The following is a 17577-nucleotide window of genomic DNA, read 5'->3' on the forward strand; positions in this document are numbered from 1 at the left end:
TATGTGGTTTAGATCTTATTTTAATATCTTCCTTTGGAATTAAAAAGTAATTTAATGGAACAAAAGAAAAAAGCCTTTCATCAATTAAAAGTTCTAGAGAAAGTAATCGAGTCAAAAAAAAACAAACAAAACACTTAATGTAGACCACCTCTTATAAAGTTTAATTATAGATTTTCGAATCTAATCTACAAAAAACAAAAACATGATCCGCCATTATTTAGATTGGAACAACGTTTTCTTTTAGATTCATGTTTGTGCAATTAATTTCATAAAACTCCTTCAACAATAGCGAGCTTACCAAGAATATATTGAGTTAAATTTATTTATAAAATATTTATTATAAGAATTGAGAAGGAAAAAAAACGATGTGCCACAAAAATAACGAAAGTAACTTTCATTTTGTTTACTTAAAAAAACTGAATCAAAACCTCACAAACAACTTAAACATAACTGAAAAGCTGCATGAAAGTTTGCTATGCTATAAAAACTTCATGAAAATGAAGTTTTTTACGGCCCCTCCTACTATTTACCGCTCCCGGCCCCTGCGGAGTTGTAGGGACAAAATGTAAAGATGTAAAAGGTTTTTTTTAAATTTTTTTACAAGTTTAGTGATCCTGATTATTAAACTTGTAAAACTATTACCATATTTACAATAACCATATTTATTAACTACTTTACAACTTTTATGCAGAAAAAAAATTTGCAGTCAGAGAACCGCACCAAGGTCCATTGGTGTTTAAAGGATCCATCTAAGATAGAAGCTGCACAAGTTTTTGTTACTTTTATGATAGATACAAAATCTAAAATAGAGGCGGTATTAAGTGAATGCACAACATAAACACCTGTTTGGATTCCCCGAGTCTGAGAGTCGGAGTAGTTTACCCAACTTGGAGACCAAAAAACTCACTTTCTTTAAACTTTTATGCGTTAATTTCAAGATTAACAGCAGGCTTTAACCTGCTGAACGTAAAAATGCAGCATAGGTGAAGGACCTTTAACCTGAACAACCAAGCTAAGCTCATTAGTGAGTCTAACATTGCAAAAAATTGACATTGACACTGTAATTCGTAGATTTGCCAAAAGAATGCAAGCCCTGTTGAAAAATGCACGGTTTTCTATAATTTATATTTTTTCTTATTTTTACTTTGTTGCCTTCATGAAAGAAGTGAACACTCAGGTGATGGATGATTTAGCCTATATATAATTTATATAATTTATATAATTTATATAATTTATATAATTTATATAATTTATATAATTTATATAACTTATATAATTTATATAATTTATATAATTTATATAATTTATATAATTTATATAACTTATATAATTTATATAATTTATATAATTTATATAACTTATATAATTTATATTATACTTTAAATATAAAAAAATTAAACCGCCTTTAGGTCTTTTTATCTGACTTTATACAAAATGTAGTTATTGATTTATTACATAATTCCTTTCATATTTATATGATTCCTAATTATTAAGCCCTGTTGTTGTGAAAGTTTTTTCCCTAATTAGTAGACCTTTGAATTGTCATCTGCAAAGGTAATACTGATGCGGAGCGGGAAGGGGGGAGAGATTTACACATCTAATTAACTTAATTACAGTTCATCAATTTTGATACAGCAAAAATACTAACTTAAACCCTTTCGAAAAGTTATGGGAAATATTGGCAAAAACTTCTAGAATAAATTCAAGACTATTACACGACACAAGAACTTAAAACTTATCTAGCAAGCATGAAATGATATTTGGAAGGTTTGTTTTGAAAGTTATAAAATCTTATAAAAAGTATGAAATATCCACTTTCGAACTTATTTAAAAAGTAATACACATTATTAAAAACTATATAATTAAGAAGCTATTACTTTATATAATTAATATATAATTATAATTTTATATAAATTAATATATAAATTAATATAAAAAGAAATTACATAGAAATAGCTGTAGAAATTTTTGACATTTGTAGCTTTTCTAATGGTAATGAATCAATAATATTTTTCAATTAAAATATCACGTGTTTACTTTTTCAATTAAAATATCACGTGTTTACCTTTTCAATTAAAATGTCACGTGTTTACTTTTTCAATTAAAGTATCACGTGTTTACTTTTTTTGTTTCTTGTAACTCCTGAAATAAACAAACAAAAAAATTGCAAATACTTTCTGCATTCATTTTTATGTACGAAATTGCAAGTGGAACTATGGAAATTTCGCTGAGTGTAATGTTGAAACGAGGGCCCGGAAAAAGTCTCCCCGGCACATTTTTTTTCCTCCAGAGGGCCCCAACAAAAGCAATTTGAACTTTCAGATTTGTTGCTAAATTTTTCAAGCAAAAAAATATTAGAAGCTGGAAACTAAACTCATCAGCTAAGTCAATGGTAACTCATCAGCTACCATATGGTTACGTCATCTTGTTCTCAGATTCTATCATTATATTGGGTATTGAAATTTTAGCTTAGTTTTTAAAGTAAAGTTTTTTATGATGTGTTCAGCGTAAACTTAAGATGCTGGCTCAAAATCTGGTCGTTCAAAAGTTTTTTTTTTCGTAGGTTCCTTTTAATTCGTAGGTTCATTTAATTCGTAGCTCAACGTTGTTTGTTCTCCGCTTATGTAGGGTGAAGCATCCGTTAATGGGAGAATCTTTCTTCTTACATTATTTACATTAAACCATCTTCGATCTCTTTTAAACTGTTTTGTAAATTTCTAATTATGTAGATAATTTGCTAACCGGCTCCGTTAAACTGAACAACTGATGCTGCAAATTATTTTCTCGATAACTTAATGTAAAAGTTTTTGCACGCAAAACTTCGTTGTTCACAGTTTCTACATAACCACGATACATAACTCACAGAATACGTTTTTAGACATTTATTTCACCATTCGCGTTTAATTAAACAGTTTGATAAAAAGAAAGGTTTCTTGTTCTGTTGGGATCTCTCCAATAAACGCTCTATCCTTCACAGACGCTTTTATCAGATAAATCTTCTAGGAAAACAAAATGAAAAAAGCACCATTGTTGACAAAAACATTTCCAATTTTATTCTAAAATCAATTGCATGAAAAGTATTGTCAAAAGTTATCAAAAATAACAATAAATGAAAAGAGAAAAAAAAATTAATTATAAACATATAACAAAAATTTTCATAGTCAGAGGATTAAACAAGAAGCAGTTCTGGCTGCTATGTTTATTGTTTTTTTTTTCTATTATTCATAAAAAAAAGTTTAAGTGAATTTATGCCTGTTACATATATTTACCTTTCTGTACTAATTTTACCTTGCAAAACTGACAATATTTCTAAAGTGAGCTTTAAATTCTTATTTTTGCAATCATTCCATTTTCCTTACAAATTTTAATTTGAACATTTTAAGCATTGTGATCGTCGACTTTTTATCTTTTTACTTTTTTAATTAAGCTTATTTTTATTTAAGTTAAGTTTTTGCACAAGCTTTTTTTTTGTTTGTTTATTTTCCTTATTCAAATTTTTTCAAAATTTTCAACACCTTTAATGTTTATATAGGAATTTACTTAAAAAGAATTGCATTTTTATTTTGTTATATTAGAGAAAAAAGATTTCTTTTTTTTCGTAGATTAAAATGACGTCAGGTCTTTGTTCTGCTCGCCATTGTTGTTTTTATTGAATATAAATCTCGATACATAAACTGCATTAACCAAAATATGATGCGAACCGTTTTTTCATAACAAGCATGCGCAATGAAACAATTTACCCCATCTTGAAAAAAGTTGAATTTACAGAAACAAAGAGTTTCATCTATAAGCAAAATAAAAACAGTTTTTTTCGTTGGTCTTAGTTATGAGATTTGTAGCAATTATCTGCTATTTCAATTCAATTTTGCTATACTTCATTTGGCTGAACGACTTCGCAGATTTGAACATTTAAGCAAAGTTGAAGGAAAAACTTTTTTTCATCATCAAAGATTGTTCTTGATGTCTGACCTTATTAAAATAAAGACATCAATAAAAACTGTCAACGTAAAATGTACTACTCCTTCACCTCGGATTGGATTGTCTTCTATGTTGCTCAACATTTAATCAATTTAATCAATAAACTTTATTTAAAGAAGCATAAAAATCCAAAAGAAATTTAACAGGGTAAACTTTCTGAGCTAAAACACTGATATTATATCTTTAACATAAGACGAAGTGACGAAGTGGCGGAGTCATTTTTAAAAAAATATTGCATCCAGTTTTAAATTCCTTTGCAATCAAAAATTAGGAATCCCTTAGATCCTCAGAAGGTCAATCTCCATCCTGACAAGAATAAAATAAATATAGAGACCACTTTGTGATAACTGCCCATTAAGAAATTAAAAGAATTTAGTAATCGAGGGTGAATCTTGGGTTATTTAAACTATAAAATACAGAGTTAGAAATCACTGATCCGAACTTTAAATTTTCACCTGATTATTCACTGCGTTATTAAACTGCTTATTAATTTTAAATTAATAGTCTGATAAAAAAAAAAAAAAAAAAAAAAACTGTTAAAAGCAACTGTACGTTAAAAAAACTGTTAAAAAGCAAATGTACGTGCTTAAAAGACTTCAGGGATGAAAGAGGAGGGAAGGGGCAGTAACGTAGTTTGATGAGAGTAATCATCTTTGATGGAGCGTAATAATTAATTAAATAACTTGCCATTTTATCGTGATAAGCGCTTCGTCTCAGATTTATGCTTTAACTTTTGTGCAAAAGGTTGATTTCTTCATTTACAAATACTCATAAATACTCATCAATGCTTATAAATACTTAAAAAAAACTTATTTAATATTGATTGCTTGTAAATACTTATAAATACTTAGGTAATATTTTACGTATCAAAAACAATTATGCGATTGTGGAGCGAATGGTCTGATAAAAAAAGGAAATATCTTTTTAAATAAAAGATTGAAAATAAAATTCAAACAAATACGAATTCCAACTATTTTGAAGAGATAAGCCTTTATTATACGTGCAAGTATCCGCACAGTTTGCATTTTTTAAAGGGCCATTATTAAAGATCAGAAAAGTCATAATTTAAGGTTTCATAAAAACTTAAAGACACAAAACAGTGAATTCGTCTAATAATGCGCCGTTTGGTGAAGAAATGAGGTAAAATTTAAAGTGTAATAAGAATGCTGTTTATTAGATATTGCATTTTATCTTGTTAAAGGCGATAAGAATAAAGGATTATTATGTAATCCTCTCAAATCTCTACAGATACTCGTTAAAATATTGATTTCTTGAGTCCCCTTTGTTTATAAAAACCAAGAGGACTTCAAAAACGCATCGAAAAAATGAAGAAAGGTTTTTTCTTTTTCTATCGGTTTCTATCCAGGCGTTAAAAAAATATAAGGATTGATAGAACTTTTTATGGGAGAGTATTTTCATTTTGAGTTTTATTTTGGTTTGTTTTCGTTTAATCATTTTACTGTTTTGAATGTTTTTTAAATTATTATTTTTGTTGATTTGAATTGAAAATGTATATTGACGTGTCAATCTCATTAATACTCCTATTTTTATACCATACATGTGTATATACATACCATATATGTATATATATACATATTTTGCTATTAATGAATGGAACTCATGAATCTCCGTAAAATGCTTCGGAAATTCTATAGAAAATGGATTGAATCTTTCGAATACAAAATCCTGTTAATTTGTTTTTAAAGTCGCAAATCGCTTTTATCTAAAACAATTCCTTTGTTACAGGTATTAGATGCTGAGTGTACATTACGTTTCAAACTCCAAGGTGGAGAAGAGAGTATTGTCACAGTAAATTCGACTTCCTTCGTTGTCAAACACTCAGACACAAAAAAATATTTTCTCGTTTAAATAGCTATCCCGACTCTTCTTTTTAGTGAACCAAACAACTCTTCAAAATTAGCTTTTTAGCAAACTACATTTAAACTAATTATGTATACAAAACAGTTAAGAAACCAAGGTCTTTCTATCGAAAGGCATTCTTCTATGCCTGAAATGACCCGAGACGAGTTTTTAGAAAAACGGAAAGAGAAGGACACGCAGTTAAAAAGAAACAATAGCTTAAGCAACGTCTCTTCCAGTCTTCAAAAAAGAGTTATAAAAACAAAGGTCTCTAGTAGGTTGCTTCAAGGTACAGCAGCTAGTCAAGGAAAAAAAAAGGAAAAAATAGCCTATGTCCCTTTAAGTAAACGCTCTGATCCATTGTGGACATATCAACCAATAGGAAACGTTGATGGTGGGTACCAAATCCAGACATTTACCAAATATTATGATTCTGAAAAATCAAAGAATCTTCAATATTCCGACTCAGAAAGGGAAGATCGAGAGGAAATATTCACCTTTGGAAAGCACAAACAAAAGCCATTCAAGAGCGACATTTCAAGATATTCAAGCAGTGATAATAACTTGGAAGAAAGCGCGTATTCAGAGAATGGTAGCACAAGTTTAGAAAGACAAACGTTTGAAAGTCATTATTCAAAGCAACCGTTTTCTTCTCAACTTTTAGAAAGTACAAATAGCAAAATCTTGGACATTTCTTCTGATAAGCATTTTGTTAAAGCAACTGAAATCGAAACTAAAAATGATTCAACCTCATTTTATAACAAGAAAACGTTTAAAGAGTCCGAAAACTCTCTAATAACAAATTCGAGTTCGAATAAGAAAGAAAAATCAAATTTGTTTCAAAAATATAAAGAGGATGAAGTTGTTCAAAATGTCGAGAGTCATACAAAAAATGTAACGGAATCTTTCACGAAAGTTAAAAAAATTTCTAGTAACGATAAAGAAGAAAACTTCTCCAACACGTTTTCAAAAATCCAATATTCCAAACAAGATCAGACGTCGGTTGATTTTTCCCGACGCACCGTGACAACATTATCTTCGGGAACATTCGATTCCAATACCTTTAAATATATCTACACAATTGACGCCGAGCTAAGTTACAAAGAGTACAACAAGCTATTGAGCGTGATAAATTTGTTGCAGGGTCAAAAAAGGAAATGGGAAGACGAGGTTCAAGAACTCAAAGAAAAGTTCGAAAAAACTGGCAAAGAGAAAATGCAGTTAGCACACAATAATCATATCCTGAGGCAAAGTTTAGATGCCGCAAACCGTGCGATAAAAGAGATAAATGATAAAGTAAGCGAGTTAAAACAGACATTGGTGCCTTTAAGGCAAGATAATAGCCAACTGCGGAAAGACAATGATATTCTTAAAAGCGAAAAAGTCAAATTTCAAAAAGAGGTTAATGAATTAAAAACACTCGTCGAAGTCTCAAAGAACGAAAAGCTCGTTATGAACAATGAAATCCAAGACCTTAAATCATTGAAGAATGCGGCCGAAGAAAAAGTGCTTCAAAACGACAGGGACTATGAAGGTTACAAAAACAGCATGCACGAAAAGTTTAAAAAACTGGAAGAAGCTTACCGCCACTACTGCCTCGATATGGAAAAGAAACTGACGAAATTAAATGACGAAATTGAATTCTTGAGAGATCGCAATAACTCGTTAAAATCAGAAACTGAAAGTCTAAAAAAGGAGAAGATACTCTTGGAGGAGAAGAATGAAGATCATGTGAAAACCAATAAAAAATTGCAAAATGATATTGTGCAAATAAAAGAAGAGAATCTTTCAAATGAGAAAATCTCCAAATCAGAATCTTTCGAAGGACACAGAGCACAACTAAAAGAATTAAATGAAGAAATTTTAATCAACAAAGAAGAAATCCAGAAATATAAAAATAATTGCACACTGCTGGAAAGTGAAAACGAAAAACTAAAAAGAGAAATCAAGAATTTAGAGAACACTCTCAAAGATTTAGAAGCCAAAATTGAAATGGCAACCAATCAACGGCGAATTGAAGGACAGCAGAATGAAATTCTCAAAGTAGAAGCGGAGGAATTGAAGAAGAAATTATCCGACTTAAGCGAAGTTCTTGACGAAAAGGAATTGATACAAAAAGAAAAGCAAAATTATCAAGATCAGTTTGAAATGATGCACAAAGAAATAGTGGAGCTCAAACGGATGAACAGTGAGTGCACTCTTCACATGGAGGAAAACGATTACTTGAAATCGGAGCTGGAAAAACTGAAGATGCATTTGAAAGGTTTTGAAGAACTGAAGCAAGAAAAAATAAATGAAACTAATGAGAAGACGAAGCTCATGGCTGAGCTTCAAAATCTAAGGGGACAACTGAGCATCTTGGAAGATAAACAGAAGAAGATATCAAGCCCCTACGGAAATGAAATAAAAGCTGAGTTAGAGAATCTCCGTCAACAAATGAAAGATCTGGCTGAACTCAATGAGAGAAGAAAAGTTGAAATATTTACTGGAGAGATAAAGTCCGAGTTAGAAAACCTACGACTGCAAGTTAAAGAAATGAACGAGTCAAATAAAAGAGTAAATACAGTCGGTTTTAACAACAGCGAGAAAGGATTTTACCACGAAGATAACGAAGAAAAAAGAAGAACGTTTGAAGTTAGCGGTTCTGATTCGAATATATTTGATGTTGAGTACAATCAACATCCGTCAAATAAAGAAACTACAACAAAAATACAAGCCAATATTTTTAATGAAAAAGAGAATAATGAAAAAGAGAACAGATTGCATCAGCATCTCTCAAACCAAGACACACAAGCTATGGCTATAAATAAACAAGAAAAAAAATTCCATCAACATCTCTCCAATCAAGAGAACTCAAGTAGAAAACAAATGATGGTAATCCAAAACCAGTCTTCTAATGAAGAAACCAGAATAATACAAGCTGTGATTGCTAACGAGCAAGAAAAAGGATTCCATGAACACTTATCGAATGATGAAGATGCAAAAGGAGATAACGTTTTTGTCTCTCAAGAACAAGAAGTAAGCCTCCATCAAAACTACGGAATCGATGAGAAAAATAATCGAGTCCATTCTGTGTTTATGAATGAACAAGAGATTGGACTCCATACCCACCAACCTAATATTGAGTATGTTAAAAAAACACAAGATATGTCTTCTAAAGTGCAAGATAAAAAGTTTCAACAAAAACTGTCCAATGAGGAAGAAAATAAAAGAATAGAAACAGTGATTACTGATGAATACGATAGAAAATTCCATCAAAGTTTGTCGAGTGAAGTAGAAAGTAGAAGAATACAAGAAGTGGCTTTTAATGAACGAGATTCTAAAAAAATACAAGCTGTTGTTTCTGACAAAGAGAAAAAAATCCGAGAAGATCTCTCAAATGAAGAAGAAAATAGAAAAGAAGATTTGTTTTCAAATGAAAAAGAAATCAGAGTTCATCACAACAAGGCTATTTACGAAGAAGATAAAAAAATACAACATTCAGTTTTTTACAAGCAAGACAATAGACTTACCCAAGATCTAGGTAATGAGGTGACTAGCAGATTACAAGCTACGATCGCTAATAAGGAGGAGACAAAATCTTATCAACGACATGCAGCATTGGACGAGCAAGAAACAAGATTCCATAAACCTGACGATGATAGAAAAATACAAGCTGTAGTTCCAAATGAAAAAGATAATAAGCTTCACCAAATTCTCTCTAATAACAAAGAAAGTGTTGATAATGATATAGAAACTAAAAATCCAATCCTTAATGATGATCATATTCTCGGCAAAGAAAGCAGAACACTTTACATTCATACCGATGAGAAAAATATTCAACACCAAAGTGTACAAAATGTAAGCGTTCAAAACCAAAGTGTACATTCTTTTGCTTTAGGTTCTGGAAATTCTAAAGATGCGTTGACGGAAATAATATCTACAACCGCTTTTAATCAGGAAGATCATAAAAAAATACGTTCCAGACTCCAAGAGAAGGAAGTCATTTTAAAAGACTTTTTATATCATCCAATCGATGGAACAAAAGTAAATTCAGATAAAGCCCGCCCTAACGAAGAAGCCAACATAGAAAGAGCGCAACTTTACACCAAGGAAGAAACCAAACAAAGGGTGCATAACGTTATTTCAACAGCGCAACAACATTCTGAAATTTTTCAGGAATCGGTTTCGTCTGATAGCCTCAATAAGAAACTAAATCTTGTTGTTCGGAGCGAATTGACTGAAAGTATTAGAGAATCAAAACAGTTCGAACAGCTGAGTAGCCCTGAAAAATACGAGGCATTTTCTTTTGAAAATCAAACGGCAACAAAGAGAGAGCAGAACCAAATAAAAGAAATTGACGCCAAGAGGACATACCAAGAAAATAGAATGAAAAATTTAACAGGAGAAGAAAGAACAAAAGATTTTCATTTAGCAAGAAATCGTGAATCTCACGATAATAATTATTATAATTCAAAAACCCAGTCTTGTAATAAATTGAAGCACGACTCCGAGAGAACAAATCAAATTGAAAAAGAGTTGAGGTCAGCAAACATTTTTGACAATAATAGAGGTCCACCAAAGGACGCTTTTGAAAACTTGCCAAGATCACAAGAGAAAGAATTAAATGTTAATCAATTGAATCAATCAGACATAAATCGTGGAAGATCACCGGTACGACGAGAACACAAGAAAAATAAAAGTATAGCGAGTACCGCGGAATTAGTATCTATGACGGACATAAAACAATTAAATGTTTCAGAGCTGGATGATCGAGAGAGCAAAAATAAGCGCTCAGAAGTGGAAACTCAAATTCAAAAAAGAAGAAGATTAAGCGAAGAAAGAAGAAAAAAAAGGAGAAGCAATGATGCGGAAAGCAGTTCCGACGAAAATACAGTAATACAAAGAGAATCGAGGAGAAGTTCAAGAAATAAAAATCCAACAAAAATTGAATCTAACAGCAGCACAGATTTGCTGACTGAAGCCATGAAATCGAGGCAAGAACAAGCCATGCTCCATAAAATTCAAGGTGAGAGCTCTTCAAAGTTAATACTGAATTTAACAATCGGTTGCCGGTTTTTTGAATTTAATCCAATTAAATTTTTTTAAAATGATGCTCAGTTTTTTACTCCCTGCTTTAGACAAAAGAACCTCATTTTAAAACGTGTTTACAAAACTGTGGAGATAGTTGTCAATATTTTATTATTTTGAAAAACAGGTTCACGAAACGTTACTTTCACGGCACCCGTTGAAAATAGCGAGGAAAAAGATAAACAACGTTTGCAAAGTAATATTCGGCAGCAGTTGATTGAGGGAATAAAAAAAAACTCAAACTGGAATTCGCCAGTTGATTCAGGAAACCGAATGGAAAATCTTTCATTTGAGCGACAAGAAGAAGTCGTAGATAAAGATCAATTTGTCGAAAGAAAACAAGTAAAACGCGATTCGTCGTTTTATCAAAAAAAAATTGAAACAAGAAGTTAAAAAAAGAATTTTCTCAAAAAATAGAGAAAAGCGAGTCAACAACACACAGAAATATCAGTCAAAAAGAATTTAGTGGAGGACTGGAGACAACGGAGGAAATTTACTCCAAAGTTGATCGCAGAACTAACAGCAGGTAATCATTAACTGGTATTTATTTTATCAAGTCATAATTTTAATCAAAAAGTTTGTTTCAAGAAATTTAAGTGTTGTAATGTTAAAAAATTAAATATTTAGTACGAAGCAATCTGGAATAAAAGATGATTCAAATTTTACCTCAATAAACGAAGATCATCAAGATCAAGAGAAAATTTTCCATAAAGATAATCGCGGTAAAAATGCGCCAACCAAACCAGTTCGTCAAATGATATCACCTGGTTCACAAATGATGTCACCTGGTTCACACACGATATCAAGTGGTTCTCAAATGACGAGTTTTATGACTTCTAATAATGTAGATAACCAATCGTTAAATCGTCAACCATCATCATCTTCAAATCTTCATTCGTTTACTAGAAGCTCTGAGGAAAACAGTTCCGAAATACGACAGATTGTAAAAAACGGGTCTACAACCCAAAATAATGCTCTTTTAAAAGGCCAACAAAGATTAGTGCATCCTGTCGAACCGTCAAATCAGATGAGGCCAACGCTTGCATCAAACCATGGTGAACAAAATGAGACACGTCAGACTTCAGTACATATGCAACACGCTCAACATACACAAAACCAAATAACTCAACAAATTTATCGAAATTCTCCCCAGACCTCGCGTTCTAATCAATCAAGTTATTTAGATGATAATAGAGCATTAGAAAACCAACGATCGGTTCAACTTCAAAGATCACATACGCTACCAAGACAAAGCGGCGTAACGAAAGCATACTCCCAGCGGCTTAGCGGGGGAAATTCAAAAGATGAAGTGTACGCTTCGGAAAAAAAACAAACAATTAAAAAACAGTTTAGTGAAGCAGAGCTGGAGCAAATGGAGCGAATGGAAAGAGCAAGAGTGAAACTATTGTTTAACAAAGGTTTAAAAGATGTTATTTTTATTCCTTTATTTGCAACTTTATGCATTCAACTTGCAATTACTTCGAATTATTTTAAATTTAGTAACTGCAACACAGGAAAAAACTATATAAGAAAAAACTTTTCAACTCGATGATTATTATTTTTTTATTATTACATTTATTATTATTATGTCATTAGTTATTATTATTATTGTCATTAATTATTATTATTATTATTATTATTATTTATTATTATTATTATTATTATTATTATTATTATTATTATTATTATTATTATTATTATTATTATTATTATTACTATTACTATTATTATTATTATTATCATTATTATTACTATTATTATTATTATTATTATTATTATTATTATTATTATTATTATTATTATTATTATTATTATTTTTATTACTTTTGTTATTATTATTATTACTATTATTATCATTATTTGGCGCTCGTTTTTCATTTACCAATTGATTTTTTTAGAAGGGGAATCAGAAAGTCCAAATGCTATAAAGAGATTTAAGCCAGACACAGCAAAATCGTCATCTTCTGAAAACATCATTACAAAAGAAGGAATTCCACTGTCTCGTATGAACAAAAACGAGGAAAGCACTATTTCAAGCTTTATTAAAGCCAATAGTGAATATGAATTTTCTACAAACCTAAAATATGAGACTTTACCAAGAAACACCTCAAGAGAAAACAACAACAAAACAATCACTCACTCAGCTACGCTCCCAAGAAACATGAAAATGCAGCAAATTACAACCCAGCAACATTATAAAATTAGTTCCTCGAACGTTTTAGAAAACACCGAATATGTCAGCCAAAATCGAAGTAGGAGTTATCGCGATATGAAAATGGACGTTGACCTTTATCATAGAAAATCTGGTAAGTTATAATGAACTTAACTTCTAAATGAGCACATGACTTCCTAATAGTGAATTAGATGTTTTGCTATTTAATAAAAAACTCAAATTTTAAAAATCTTTTAGGATCAAACTTACTTTCAAACAGACAAAACTTCATGTCAAATGACAGCCTGGGGGGGTACTCTCAAATTACTTATACCACGGTCAGCGACAAGGATTACCAAGAGAGATATGACGACTTTGCAACGCAACTAGACGGAACTACACATACAAGTAGGCATCAAGATTTAAAGATGGAAATTGATGAAAGTGAGCTTCTACGTCACGCAAGATACATTCCAAAGGGTCACAGCAAATTCCGATGTGAAAAATGTCGAGCTTTAAATGCCACAAATCGACCTGGTGGACCCATCCACTTTTGTTGGGAAAGGTATTTCCCTATAAGTGAAAGCACTCCTGCCCAGAGTGCAATGAGCCTTCACCGCTTGTAACTTCGGTTAAATATGACAGAGAATCTTTTTCTTTATTTTTGAAAGAGCCGCACAAGAAGCCGAGCAACCATTTTTTTTAGTTAGCGTTTTGAAGTTATTGTTATTTAATCACGTGTTCAATTTGTCATTTACATAACCTCTTTACTTTATACAAATCACTTTAACAAAAACTGTAAATTTTTTAAAACCCCACCTCGTATCCAACATTCTAAAGGAACTATTTGAAAGATCTTTCAAATATTATACCTTAATTTACTTTGGTCACACATGAATAAAAACCAGACTTTTATGTATAAAAACCCTCGACCTTGTCAATACTTCTCTACTATACAAAGAGGGTCTGAAATTCCTAAAGGTAAAAAAAAAAAAAAAAACATAAGAAATATACATGTAGCACTAGAAACGTCCAAAAGTGATGCTTATTTTTCTGTTTAAACCAAAATCGCTAATATATATATATATATATACATACATACATACATAGATACATACATACATACATACATACATACATACATACATACATACATACATACATACATACATACATACATACATACATAGATACATACATACATACATACATACATACATACATACATACATACATACATACATACATACATACATACATACATACATACATACATACATACATACATACATACATACATACATACATACATACATACATACATACATACATAGATACATACATACATACATACATACATACATACATACATACATACATACATACATACATACATACATACATACATACATACATACATACATACATACATGCATGCATGCATTCATACATAAATACATACATACATACATACATACATACATACATACATACATACATACATACATACATACATACATACATACATACATACATACATACATACATACATACATATACACTGTCCTCCAAAACATTAGCAACCAAACAAAATAAAAAAAATTTTCTACTTTGATTACTTATTACAGCAATTTTGTATTTTTAATTACGCTTTAAATGAAAAAAAAAGGTTAATATTACATATATGAAAAAAGATTTTAACATAATAAGAAAACTTGAAAAAAAATAAACGTGAATTTTTGTTTGTATTGGTATTTTAACGCAAAAACGTGGTCCTCCAAAACATTAGCAACTTTTTTAAAACTACCCTAAAAAATCTTACTATCAATAGTTAATGGCATATCCTTTACTTTTTAGGATCAAGGAACACATTTTCGGCATAGACTCTACGAGTTTATTAATTTTTTCTTGTGTAATCTCATTCCACGTGGTTTCAATAGCTTTATATAGCTCATCGGCGTTTTTGAAGGGTCCTTTGTGTTTTAGGGGGAGTTCAACTTGGTACCATAAATTTTCAATCGGGTTGAGATCAGGTGATTGAGCTGGTCATTTCATTACTTTAATTTGATTTGTTTCAAACCATTCTTTAACGAGTTTAAAGGTGTGTTTGGGGTCGTTGTCTTGTTGAAATGTCCATAAAAGAGGCATACTAATATCAGTATGAGGAACCATTTTTTTCTTGAGAATATCACAATAAACATACTGATCCATAATGCCATTTATTCTGTAAATAGGTCCAACTCCACTAAAACCAGAAAAACAACCCCAAGCCATTGCACTTTTTCCACCACCATGCTTGATTGTTCCTTTTGTGTATTTAGGATCTTTGCGTTTACCTTTAGGTCTACGAACCTTTAAATTTCCATCAGTACCTTTCAAATTGTACTTTGATTCATCGCTCCAGAGTACTCTATACCAATCATTTATAGTCCAGTCTCTATGAGAATTTGCAAACTCAATTCTAGCTTTTCTATTCTTCTGAGAAATGAAAGGTTTTTTTACTGCTCTAAAGCTCAAAAGTCCTGAAAGTTGTAACCGTCTACAAACTGCATTTTGAGACACGGAAAGTTTCAGTTTTTTAATAGTATCATTAGAGCTGTCAAAAAGATTTTTTTTAACATGACGAATAATTTTTCGATCGGTGAAACGACATGTTTTGAGTGGTCTTCCGCTCTTATGTTCTGTTTCTAAAGGACTACCGTTTGATTATTCGATATACAATTGACTTGTTAATGGAGTATTTCGTTGTGATTTCCTTTTGTTTGACTCCTTTCTTGTAATCTTTTACAATACTTTCTCGAAAAGCTAAATTATACTTGTTTCCTGCCATTATTATCCAAAACAGCATATATACGCGATCTTAAATTAATATTGTAATAATTGCAACACTCCATATTCATCTCTGAACAAAAATTAACAGGTAGTTGATTCTCATTGGTTAAGTACTAATAATTACAACACAACAATTCTCTTGGGCATTATTTCCACACTTGTGCTGCTGATTTTCCGTGAGTTTTTGTGAGTAATTATAAAAAGTTGCTAATGTTTTGGAGGACCACGTTTTAAAATACCAATAAAAACAAAAAAACAAGTTTATTCATTTTCAAGTAGTCTTATTATGTACAAACCTTTTTTCTTATATGTAATATTAAGCTTTTTTTGTATTCAAAGCGTAATTTAAAAAATAAAATTGCTGTAATTAGTATTTAAAGTAGAAAAAAGCATTTTTTTATTTGGTTGCTAATGTTTTTGAGGACAGTGTATACATATATATATATGTGTGTGTGTATATATATATATATATATATATATACATATATATATATATATATATATATATATATATATATATATATATATATATATATGTGTGTGTGTGTGTATATATATATATATATATATATATATATATATATATATATATATATATATATATATATATATATATATATATATATATATATATTCATAGGCACCGAGTCCACAGGGGCATGTTTAATGCTGTAGCTGGTAGAGACACCAGCAAGTGTGAATTGCACATTTTGATAGCCTTAAAAAGTATCAATGCAAGTTTTCATAATTTCAGTTTTAAAAGAATTGGAACTGGAATTTCAAGTTTCATTTGAACGTGTCGAGCCAGAGATTTCAAAATTCCTGACTTGACACGTACAAATGGCTTAACTATGACAAAGACAAAAATAAAATGTTCTGTTCAATTTCAAAGAAACGAAACTAACGTTTATTCAAAGTTTACCACAGAAGGATTTAATAATTGGAAAAAAGCCATTGAAAGATTTAATATCCATGAAAAATCAGCAAATCAAGATTTAATATTACTAAAGAATCATGCAAAGATAAAGATATAAATGTATCTTCACAAATTTCATCCTTGCACCAAAAAAAAATGTATGAAGGAATTTAGAGAAGCTCTTAAAAAAATTATTTCCACTGTTGTCTCGCAAGACAAGAACTCGCAAGACAAGGACTCGCAAGACAAAGACTAGCCATTCGAGGTCATACAGATGATATAAAATTTGAGTCAGTTTTCAAAAGTTAGAGCTACAGATGACTCGTAATTGAGTACTTGGTTACAGAGAAGGAAATATAAATGGATTTTACATGAAATAATAAACGAATTGCTTCAAATGGTTGCAAAAATAATCCGAGTTATTACAACAACAAAAATTGAGAAAGTTAAAAAATTTTCAATAATGCTTGACGAGACTTCAGATATCTGTAATGGAACAGATTTAACTGTGTATTCGATCGGTTGACCGTGACATATTTCAAGTTGAAGAATATTTTTTAGTTATTTACGGAACAGACAAAGCTCATTGTAAAACCCTTTTCCAAGTGGTTCGTGATATATTAACCACATTAGATTTACCCATAAAATGATTTAAAAGGGCAATGCTTTGATGGCGCGAGTAATGTTTTAGGAGTTTAATAATAAGACCCATCGAATCTAGAGCAGAGATATAAGAATAATGAATATAGAAAAATATCGAATATAGAAT

The 17577-nt window shown here is 30.5% G+C and overlaps 1 pseudogene across 1 annotated transcript; it reads left to right on the forward strand.

Annotated features, from left to right (window-relative positions):
• The first annotated feature begins 4992 nt into the window (after positions 1–4992).
• On the forward strand, positions 4993–13856 carry LOC149876299 (uncharacterized; annotated as a pseudogene). Its single transcript, XR_016448807.1, has 6 exons — positions 4993–5118; positions 5725–10846; positions 11036–11434; positions 11536–12326; positions 12807–13214; positions 13319–13856. The product of XR_016448807.1 is annotated as an uncharacterized LOC149876299 (transcript).
• Positions 13857–17577: the final 3721 nt, after the last annotated feature.

The sequence above is a fragment of the Hydra viridissima genome, unplaced genomic scaffold (genome assembly GCF_058129835.1).
Source record: "Hydra viridissima isolate aposymbiotic clone 2 unplaced genomic scaffold, HvirCarnegie_v1 scaffold_22, whole genome shotgun sequence".
Lineage (NCBI taxonomy): Eukaryota > Metazoa > Cnidaria > Hydrozoa > Anthoathecata > Hydridae > Hydra > Hydra viridissima.